The following is a 12493-nucleotide window of genomic DNA, read 5'->3' on the forward strand; positions in this document are numbered from 1 at the left end:
GATTTTGGCGTGCTTGCAGAAAGGGCAACCTTTGCATGAGTTGCCATGACTGCAATGGTGTAGATAAGATTGGAACAAAGTGGGACAAGTTCCAAAGAGTTGTAGAATGGAGAAAAGGTATTGAAGTAAGGTGGTATGGCTGACTATATCAAAGGAAGATGAGGAAGAATAATGCAACACAGTCACAATCCCAATAAATACAACTCCTGACTTTGGTTATGTCAATTTCCATGCTGTGACAGCAATAGAAACCTGACCAATGAGACTCAAATATGAAATTGAAGGCAAAATTGTAGGCATGAATTGCTTCAGAACAATTGTAGGATTAAAGGGTTTGAGAGTTCAAGAGTGCTTGTTTTTGACAAAGGAATGGAATTGCAGACTTCTTAACAGCAAAGGGCAGTACCTGAGGGGTGGGAGTTATTTACAATATTAACTTGAATGCTGGGTGGTCAGCAGATTGTGAGTAAGTGATAAAGTGTCGAGAAGATAGAAGTAAAAGAAGAGAAACTAGAAGCAATGTTGGTTCAAGTCAAAGGCATAGGCCCAGAGGAAGCCTCAGTGTATGTCAGCTGGATGCACAAGGGTAAGGAAGGCAGGTATAGAGGTAGCTGATCAGCAAGTATGAATCTATGTGCTAAAGCAAACATGTGGTTGTTTGCACTTAGTGTTGGAGGTGAATTTGGAGGCACCAAAAAATGGGGCTTAAGGAGATATTAATCTGTTAAAAGGAAGGGTAATAGTCACAAGAATAAAATTACCCTCTAAAATAAAAGTGCATATTCCACAGAGTATTGGCCACCTATGGACAGCTTTCTGCTCTGGCTTCAATTTTGATGCTGGTTGGAAGGGTTTAGTACTGTTTTGAGGGAGGGTCAATGGTAATAATTGGGAGGTAGGCCTGCTTGGACCTCAGGCAAGGAAGCATCCATTGACCAGTACACCTGGTTGTCCCTCATTACTGATCAATCAAATCATAACTCCCACCATTTCTTTCCCCCCACCTCCTGGGCCTACCTTTCCTTTACTGCCTTGATACCCCGTGACTGGGTCTGCCATTTTGGGAATAGCTTGTAGCCCCAGTGATGACCACTGCCCCAGGTGGTGCTCTTGGGGATTACAAAGATTGGACACTGAATGAGGGACTGAAATCTTGCATCAAGCCATTTAATGGCCTTAGGGTGTCAAATTGGGACTGAACAATGCTAATCAACGGGATTGAATTGGCTCCGAGTTCTCCAGTAAATGGACAAAAAAATCGTGTCATCAGAAATATCCTACATTATATATTTGGTACATAAATAGAAACTGTATGATGACCACTGTGTGCACCTGCAGTCATATATCAGGTTTCATGAGCTAACAGTAATCATGATAGAGGAACACAACATTAATTTCCACATGTACGCTGAAGACACAAGGCTTTACCTCACTGTCAGCTCTCTTCTCCCCTCCCCTCCCTTGAAATTGTCAGACTGCTGGCCTAATATCCAGCAATGAGTTAGCAGAAATTTCTTCTATTTATACATTTGGAAGGCTTAAGTCATTTTCTTTAGTCCCTGAAAGTAACTCCCTTCCCTAGCTACTGACTCCATCCCTCTCCCTGACAACTGTTTGTGAATAAACCAGACTGTTCGAAACCTTGGTATTCTACTTGACTGTGAGGTGAACTTCTAGTCACATATATGCGTCATTACTTAGTCTGCCTTTTTTCATCTTTGTCCCATGACCCATTCCTGTCCATGTGTTGAAACCCTCATTCCTGCCTTCATTGCCTTTAGACTTGACCTCCCACATTCAGCCATCTGTAAACTTAATCTGTGCCAAGCCCTGTTCACCATCACCCTTTGATTGCTGACCTACATTGACTTTGAGTTGAGTAATGTCCTAGTTTCAAAATTCTCTTTCCTATTTTCAAATTTGCCCACATCTCTACCTTTGTGATGTTCTCCAGGCCCATAACTCTCCAACATCTGTGTTTCTCTAATTCCAGCATCTTGAGTATCTTTGATTTGAATCTCTCTACGATTAGTGGCCAAGCCGTCAGTTGTCGACAGCCTGAGCTCTGGAATTTCTTCCCTCCACCTCTCTACATCTTCTTTCCACCTTTAAGATGCTTCTTAAAAGTTCACTCTCTGACCAAGCTTTTGATGATCTCCTCTAATATTGCTAAAGTAGCATGCTGTCAAATTTGGTTTTGTAATTCTCATTTGAAGGGCATGTTTGTTAACTACAAGATGTTGCTGTTATATTATTTCTTAGGTCCAGGCAATGAAACATAACAGCACTGAATCAGTAGAGTTCAGAAGTCTGTGTTTCTGACATAATCCCAAACAGTTGTGCTATTTCACTGAGCCAAAATGGGGAAATGAAAAAAACGCAAGGGAGCCAGGGACAGTGCAAAAGTTCAACTTAAATTTAAAAAATCGGCCTGTATATCTGAAATTAACATCTATTTAAATAAATAAAGTTGTCAACGTTCACTGAAGAACTATATTGAAGTGGCTTCTTTTCGCCCCCATTGGCTATGAATTAGCTGCTATTCAACCTCTTTGCTCTATGATCTCTATATCCTGTAAAATAAGAAGTATCCAAGCTAAACAACCAGTCTCAAATGAATTTTGGGTTTAACCAAATACTTACATGTCACATAATTTATGAAAATGTTATTCTGCCAGATGCAAAATCCAGAATGAAAATAAGTTGATAGAAAGGATGGAAGGCCTATTTCAGTGCATTGGAAAGCGAGTGAACATCCTGGGACTTTCAATACTTCCAGATCCAATGCAAACTGCATTGCATTAGCAACTGAAAATAATCCAGTAAAATAGGGCGCCTATGGTCAGTGGTGGTGTCCCTATCCCTGAACCAGGAGACTTGGGTTCAAGTGGCCCTTACTCCAGAGTTGCGTAATAACATAGCTGAATAGGTTGATTAGAAAATAGTGAAATTAAAAAAGGTGTTGAATAGAGGCATCTTAAAAAAAAAGTAACTGGGCGGGGGCCTCTTGTGGTCCAGTTGTAGCACCCCTGAACTGGGAGGCCTGGGCCGAAGGGCTGGATTCAGGTCCCACCTGTACCAGTGATGTGTAATAATGTCTGTGAACAGGTTGATTAGAAAATAGATTAAATACAGAAGGAAAAATAACAAGGCAGAATTTTAAATCTTCATACAACGGCATTGACAGAGAGTTAAAAACAGGCAGGGTAGAAAAAGTTACAGAAGTAGCCTTTGCACTATGTCCCCTCAAAGAAGAGTGAAAGTTTAAGCAGCATTTTCATTACCTCAAAAATTATCTTCATAGTATTCCTGTTGCATTAACAGAAGTAACATATTGCCATTAAACTTATAATGAGTTAAACAGTAACCATATTTTACAAAGGTCCATAAGTACCACAGCACTCAGTGTCCATCATGTGTGATCTTGAGAAAGCATCCACTGCACCATTTTCTTATCCAGGTACATAAGCAATTTTCAAATCATATGGTTGGAAAATTAAGTTGCACCAAAGCAATCATAAGTTCTTGTCCTTACGTTATTCCAAATAAATCTCAGGTGGTTCCCATAAATAATAATTTCTTCCATATTCTTGGTGATGTATACTGCAAAATGATGTAGAGTCAAGACTCAGTACTTCCTTCTTAATCATTGAGTACTTTTGCTGACATTGGTCAGTTTCTTTGAGAAATGACCAAAAGGCTCAACAAACCACCTTTCATAATCTTGCTCTTGTATTTGGCACAGCTAAAAATGGTGCAGTTGTCAACACATCTATCAAATGTCTGAAGATATCCTGAGACTCCTGCATCCATTTGGATTTTCTGCCACTCTTCATCAAATAATGGTGCAAAGACAGGAAAATAGCAGCAGAGATACTGAAACACCACCTTCTGCGAATTTTACTCAAAGTTACTCATCATTTTGACTTGGAAATATGTCACTGTTTCTTCAATGTCACTGGATCAAAACACTGGAACTCCCTCCCCAACACTGGATCTACCCACAGCCAATGGACTGCAGCAGTTCAAGAAGGCAGCTCACTACCAGCTCTTATGAACAATGCATGCTGGCCCAGCCAGTGATGGTCAAATTCAATGAATGAGTAAAGGAAAAAACACTATGACTCGATTAAATGATGTTATTGTACTTCATTAACTTAATCTTTTCTCTCACTTGAGCTAATGTCTCTGGATTGAATCTTTAAAAGTGTAGATCCACTGGTAACGATTTCTAAATTAATGTGATGAAAATCCAAAACCATTTTTCCTGGCCTATACTCACAAATTAATTTATATTTCTGTAATAAACTTCGTAAGTTACTTTGATAGTTTTCTGGATGATAAATGTGGTGTTATCTAACTTTTAAAGCACCTCCATATTATTCAACTTGATTCCTGGAGGGTCAACTTCTGAATTTTCAATTTTTGACTCATTCTTCAGTTGTTCTGATTTTTCCATTTCACTCTTTACTTCTTTGACTCTGGTAAGTATAATCTTCTCCTGACTATCTTCCCTGTCAAATTATCACTTTAACTCATTAATGTGGCACAGTTGTTGACTATTTCTGCTATTCACTACATAATTAACATAATTGAGTTCCATTTTGATTTGTCAAGGTCCAGTGAAACTTATTATTAATGGTACTCTAGGTCAGGTCATGGCACTAACACATTGACTCTCACAGTAGAGTTTCAAACTTTGGCCTTTTTATCTGCTGTAGTTTTCATTGTTTGTTGAAAACCCTTCAAATGCTTCTGTGCCAACTATCATGCTTTTGTCAGATCCCCCTGAAATTTGAAACAGACTGGAGACATTGTCTTTGATCTCCAGTTTATCAACTTTACTTCAATTGACTTAAATTGTACTCTCATTTCATGTCCAATGTTAGTTCAAAAGAACTAAATCCTTGACTTATTAGGAACATCCCAAATGGAAAAGAATGACAAAGGAATTGTTTTATCAAAATCATGATGACCTCAAATCATGGTCAGTAAAATTTGATACCGTGTAGTTTGAATTCTGGCTAATAAGCAGAAGTTGTAAATTCTCAGACTTATTATCATTTCTTTGAATGTTTGCTCCATCAAATTTGAACATTGATCTGATTGTATTTCTTTGGGTGATCCATATCTCATTAGAAAATTAATTAACTTTCTTACTACTACATTTGCACTAACCATTCCCAAAAGGCATTGCTTCAAGAAATCTTGTGGAAGTACAGATAAATGCTAAAAGATACTGATCCCCACTACTGATTTTAGGGACAGTTCCTATACAATCTCTGAAGACCCTTCTAAATGGTTCTCCAAAAGCTATTGTTAGAATTAAAGGTGCAGTTTTAGTTAACATTTGGAGTTTCTCTGAGGTGTGACATATATGGTATTTCTGGCAAAATTTGAGCATATCTTTAGGTAATCCAGTTCAATAAAAATGTTCGGATAATTTAGTCCAGGTTTTCTAAATATCTAACTCAACTGTCATTAGAATTTTGTGAGCCATTCATAAAATTCCATTGCTATACTCAGATGGGACTACCACTTGATGGACCACTGCCCATTCCTCATCTGATGGGATTTGAGGTGGTCTCATTAATAGTTTGCTTTTTAAGCATGAACACTCAGATATCGTTTCTGACTCAACTTCTGAGTAGATTGCTGGGTATAACTCTTTCAATTGTCCCAGCTCATTGGGAAAATATGCTGGAAAGCAAACCTCACTATTCTCAGAGTCATCGCAAAAGTTAAAGGTTTAAAAAAAAATGCTGAATTCCCCAAATTATCTGTTTTTTAATCCCAGGTTTACAGAACACATCAAGGATTACAACAAATTGTAAAATTCTAACTATAGAGAACAATTATAAACTGGTGGCATATAACTCTTCTAATTTAAACTTTAATCTCCTGATAAACTCCCCGTTATACATATAAACACAGGCAGATGCAAACAGGAAAAAAATAACATGGTTGTTATGGATGAAGGCAGGTCAGTGGTTTCTGCTTACAAGAATTGCTGAGGTACTCCTTATAACTTTTGTGCTGGTCTGCATGCTGCTTCTTGGTACCCCTTCCTTTCATTGGTTTGCAAATGAGCACAGGGTGACTGGTTTGCTTACAAAAGATCTCTCACATATTAAGTAAAAGTCACAGCTTGCAGCAATTGCTAAAATTAAGATAAGCTGGTTTTCTTCAGGCTTAAAGTGACTGTTACTGCAGAGAATAGATAGCGCTCCTGAGCTGGTAGAGATCTGATATCTTCACTCATTTGTTCACAGGTCGAAACTGTTCAACTACTGGTGAACCAATCACATAGTTTGTGGCAAGCAGACATTGACATAGGTCACTAGACCATAGACCAATCAGTTGCAGTACCAACTAAAGCGCCACCTGTATGCAAACCCTCAGCTTTAGTTCATCAGCAACCAGACTGTTACCGCTGCTCCAACAAGCGCTGGTATATACAATGGCTGCACCGAGTGTTAGGTCCCAATGAAATTTTATAGGTAACTTCCAAAACATGCAGCAATGCGACTGCAAACTTGGTTTTTAAACAGAATGTTTTTCTCATTTCAGCTCACAATTAGAAAAATTGGGTTAAAAAAAAATCAGCCTTTCAGCAATGCCAAGTTCATTGTGTAACAAATCACAGAATTTACAATTCTATGATTTGTTGCATTTCTATTAAAGAGGATAGGCAAAATATTCTCTTTACATTGATCCATTTTAGTTAAATATTTAAAAAAATTGAATTCAATGTCTGAAGTTCCAAGTCCACTGCCTGTTTCATAAACTATTTTCCTGTCCTGTCTAATTCTATAAGCCTGAGAGGTAGTCAGATCACAATCAGGAAACAGTCTAGTATGTTCTTCCTGTAATATCACAGTTCTTTTTACTGCCACAGGTTGATCCATCTCCTTTGGTGAGGCAAGTACTCTTGAACCTGCCCAGGTCATTTCTCAAATTAAAATCAATTCTTCCACAGGGAATTTATTTCAGTACTCATAATATTACTTCTCCATTTATCATTTGACTGTTTAATTTAAATCCATATAATGAGATTGCTTTGTTACCTCTATGTATACATCCAATTAATATTTTCTTCTTCATTAACTCTCTCAAAGACAAATAGTAGCATCAGCCAGCAACAGTGACTGGTTCCAATGTGTCACAATATCTTTATTGGCTTCTCTCCCTCAGATACTCAGAAATTCCAGTGGACTGATCCTCTTTGTCACTATTTTAGCAGTCCCTCCCTTTCTTGATCCATTCCAAGGAAACATGTTCTTTTTTGTTCCATTGCTACAGTTTTGATACCTATTTACTTTCCTGATGTTCCCTTTTCTGAAGATAACTTAAACACACATACTATTGCAACAGGTTTAACTTCCAGCAATTGGCTTTGGTATTTGCATTTCATGTTAATTTATATTCCAGCCTTTTTCCTTTATTACTTTGGCATCCTTCTGTCTGTTCTATCAAAGTAGGGTTACTTCCATCAATTTCCCTTCCTGGGTGCTATGATGGTTCAGTAGTCAGTACTGCTGCCTAATAGTGCCAGGGACCCAGGTTCGATTCCAGCTTTGGGTGTCTGTGTGGGTTTCTGCCAGGTGCTCCAGTTTCCTCCCACAGTTCAAAGGCGTGCAAGTTAGGGGCATGGCCATGTTAAATTGCCCACTGTATCCAGAGATGTGTAGGTTAGGTGCATTAGCTATGGGAAATGCAGGGTTATGGGAATAGGGTAAGGGGATAGGTCTGGGTGGGATGCTCTTGAGAGAGTCAATGGGTCAAATGGCCCTGCTTCAACACTGTAGGGTTCTAAGATTCCTATATTTGGCTGTGCGTGGTATCAAGAGTATCTTCCTGTACTGTTGGTTCTCTTATTTTAATTCCTTTGTGTATATCTAAATAAGTTTTTAAATTTGCATGAATGCTATTTCTTCTATGATCATAATTTCCCTTACATTCTCAAAATCCTACAGTAGGTTGTGTGATCTGAACAACTAGTCTCATAGCAATTCTTTCTCCCTTGCAAACTCTATAAGTGTCTGATTATGTTTCTTTCTTGTTGCCTGAAAGCTTCAAGGACCAGCTCATTAGTACTGAGTATTCTTTGAGGGCTTTGTGCTCTGCTGATTGTTCTTCTGACTCACTGTGGGACACAATCATAGCTGTACTTCTCAAAACACCCTGTAACATCAAGGCCCAAATTATTTTTGGCTATTTCGTCTACCTATCAACATTTCTAAATGAGGTAAAATACCTTTTGACTACATCATCAGTAAATTTAGGCCCTGAGCATAGATTCTTAGTTAAATCAAAGCCTTAATTGTAATCAAAATCATTAACTCATATATTATTTCCTTCTTGACTCTGAGTTTTTCTTTGTCCAATTTATGTTCTATTAGTTCAAATTTTTTAAAAAAAAATCCCCCTTTTCTATTATCCCTGTTTATCTTTTACCTCAATCTCCATTATCCTATGTGTCTCTCTTATTGCTTCCCATCTTCCTCTGCTTTTCTTTTTCCTCCCTTTCCATTTTGAGTTCTCTTGACTCTTTGTCCTTGTTGTTTTTCTCTCTCTTTTCATTCAACATATTTTTAGTTTCGATTTCTCTCCCGTGAGTCCACTATTTTCATTTACAACTATATCTTAGCGACTTCCAGCTGTCAAACCCCAATTTCAAATTTCCTTACTTCCAGTTCTAAATGTTGGATAATCACTTGGAACATCTCAATTTTATGCATTTACTTCTGCCTTCAGTGTTTCTGCTAAGTGTCTCAGTTTAACTCTGAAAAAAATTCCAAAACGTGGTGCTGCTGCCTCACAGCACCAGAGACCCGGGTTCAATTCCCACCTCAGGCGACTGACTGTGTGGAGTTTGCACATTCTCCCGTGTCTGCGTGGGTTTCCTCCCACAGTCCAAAGATGTGCAGGTTAGGTGAATTGACCATGCTAAATTGCCAGTAGTGTTAGGTGGAGGGGTGAATGTAGGGGAATGGGTCTGGGTGGGTTGCGCTTCGGCGGGTTGATGTGGACTTGTTGGGCCGAAGGGCCTGTTTCCTCACTGTAAGTAATCTAATCTAATCTACTGTTATATCTTACACTTTCAGAAAACTATTAACAATATTCAAAGCTATTTTTAAAGTGGCATGTAATAAACTACACCACAATGTAACAGTTTTATACATGGAACATACCATTAGTTTAACAAAGAAAGACACAGTTCTGCATTAACTCCAATAAATTCAAATCCTGCAAAAGCCACAATTATTATAATCTTAGTTGATGTTACTGCTTGACAGTCAGATCCCAGACTGAAATCTGGTTTAATAATTTTTAAAAAAATAATTTAACAAGATGAAACATAAGCATGCGGTGCTACAAATTTACTTTCAACAATAAAGCAGAAATTTATGATGCAAAACTAAGAGATAAAATAGAATAACCCAGATTATTTACATGTAACACAATTTCAAACTAAATCCCTTACACTGTGGTGGACCACAACATCATTAGACATTAAAGCAGCAGTAGTCCTTTGGGCCCATTGAGTCTACAGCAATTCAGTAAGAGCATGCATTACCTGATAATCTCAATTCTGCTTTTCTGAGTGGCTTTTCTTAATGATTAAAAATGTGTCCATCTCAACCTTTAATTTTCTTAGTGACCCAACCTCAACAGTTCTCTGTGGTAAAGGATTCCACAGATTCAACATCCTCTGAAAGACAGATTTCCTCCTCATTTCTGTCTTATGTGGATGACTCCTTATTCTGAGCTTTTGCCATCTTCTGCTAGACTCTCCCACAAGGGGAAACAACCAATCCCCATCTATCCTGCCAAGTCCACTAAGAATCTTATATGTTTCAATAAGGTCTCCTCTCATTTTTCAAACTCCAATGAGTAAAGGCCTAACCTACTCAACCTCTCCTCATAAGAAATCACTCCATACCTGGAATCAACCTAACAAACCTTCCCCGAAATGCCTCCGATGCCTGTTTTTCTTTCTGTAGATAAGGGACCAAAACTGTTCACAGTATTTCTGGCATGGTCTGACTAGCGCCTGATATAGTTTTAACAAAATCTTCCAATTTTATTTCCCATTCCCTTTGACAATTGACAGGCCACTACCCTTCCCGCCTACTTGCTGAACTTGGATATTGGCTTTGTTTAGTGACTTATGCATGAGGACTCCCGAATTCTTTTGTGTTGTAGTTTTCTGCAGTCATTTCCCATTTAAATAGTGAACTCATCTACATTTTCTCATAAAATGTAATGTAAGTTTTTGCCCAATCACTCAATCTCTCTATATGCCTCTGTACACGCTTGCTGTTATTCTCATCATTGTAATCCAAATACTTTATGGGGCAGCACAGTGGCTCACAGCACCAAGGTCCTAGGTTCAATTCCAGCCTCAGGCTACTGTCTGTGTGGAGTTTGCACAATCTCCCCTTGTCTGTGTGGGTTTCTTCTGGGTGCTCCAGTTTCCTCCCACAATCCAAAGATGTGCAGGTCAGGTGAATTGGCCTTGCGAAAATGCCCATAATGGTAGGTGTATTAGTCAGAGAGAAATGGGTCTGGGTGGGTTACTCTTTGGCGGGTCTGTTGGACTGTGGGCTGAAGGGCCTGGTTTCTATACTGTAGGGAATCTAATCTAAAAACTTGGTAATAGTGCATACACTTCTGTCATCCAAATTATTGATATATTGTGGATTCAGCACTCCACTAGTTACAGCTTGCCATCAGAAGACGCCCCCTTTATTCCAATCCTCTTTCTTCTATTAGTCTTCTCTATCCATGTTAATATATTAGAGTCATAGATTTATAAAACACAAAACAAAACCTTTGGTCCACTTCATCTACATTGACAGATATCCCAATCTGACCTAATCACATTTGCCAACATTTGCCCCCTATCCCTCTAAACCTTTCTTATTCATATATCCATCCAGATGCCTTTTAAATGTTGCAGTTTTACCTGCCTCAACCACCTCTTCTGGCACTCATTCCATACAATGCATCACCCTCTGCATAAAAAGGTTGCCCCCCTGGTCCCTTTTAAATCCTTCTCCTCTCATCTTAAACCATGCCCTCTAGTTTTGGACTCCCCTACTCTGGAGAAAATACCTTGACTATTCACCATATCCATGTCCCTCATGATTATATAAACCTTGATAAGATCACCTCTCAGCCTCCAACACTTCAGGGAAAACAGCCCCAGCAGATTCAGCTTCTCCCTGTAACTCAAACCCTCCCATCCTGGCAACATCCTTGTACATCTTTTCTGCACCCTCTCAAGTTTAACAACATCTTTCCTATAGCAGGGAGACCAGAAATGAATACAATACTCGAAAAGTAGTTGAACCAATGTCCTGTACAGCTGCAACATGACCTCCCAACTCCTGTACCTGGTGCACTAACCAATGAAGGCAAGCATGTCAAATGCCTTCTTCACCTCCTTGTCTACCTGCGACTCCACTTGCACCCCTATGTGTCTTTACTCAGCAACAATCCCCAGGACTCTATCATTAACTGTAGAAGTCCTGCCCTGATATGCCTTTCCAAAATGCAACACCTCACATTTATCTAAATTAAACTCCACCTACCATTTCTTGACCCATTGACTCATCTGATCAAGATCCTGTTGTACTCTGAGATAATCTTCTTCACTGTCCACTATACCACCTATTTTGGTGTCATCTGCAAACTTACTAACCATACCTCTTAAATTCACATCCAAACCATCATTTATATAAGTGATGAAAAGTAATGGATCCAGGACGGCTCCTTGTGCCACATTGTTAGGCGCAGGCCTCCAGGCGGAAAAACAACCCTCCACTTTCATCCTTAGTCTCCTACCTTCAAGCCAATTTTGTATCCAATTGGTTAGCTCCCTCTGGATCCCATGTGTTCTAACCTTACTAGCCAGTTTACCGTGGGGAACTGTGTTAAATGCCTTGCTGATGTTCAAATAGGCAATGTCTACTGCACTGCCTTCAACAGTCTTCTTTGTCACCTTTTCAAAAATCTCAATTCTAATTTGTGAGACATGATTTCCCATGCCACAAAGCCATGCTGACTAACCATAATCAGTCCTTGCCTTTCCAAATACATGTAAATCCTGTCCCTCAGAATCTCTTCCAACAACTTACTCATTGCTGACATAAGGTTCACCAGTCTATGGTTCCCTGGCTTTTCCTTAAATAATGGCAACACATTAGCCAACCTCTAGTCTTCTGGCACAATACCTGTGGCTGTCGATGATAAAAGATTCTTAGCAAAGGGACTAGCAATCTTTGCCCCACCTTCCCACAAAGTTTTGTGAATCACTTGATCAGGTCCTGGGGATTTATCTCTCCAAAACCACGGATTCTTACCTTATTCAACAGTATTGTGTGGACTACCACATTGAATACTTATTGGATATCCAAATCAATTACATTTTCCCGTTCTCCTTTAAGAATCCTGCTTAATTCCTTCTCAAAAAGATTCTGATACA

This window comes from Chiloscyllium punctatum, chromosome 8, assembly GCF_047496795.1.
Source record: "Chiloscyllium punctatum isolate Juve2018m chromosome 8, sChiPun1.3, whole genome shotgun sequence".
NCBI lineage: Eukaryota > Metazoa > Chordata > Chondrichthyes > Orectolobiformes > Hemiscylliidae > Chiloscyllium > Chiloscyllium punctatum.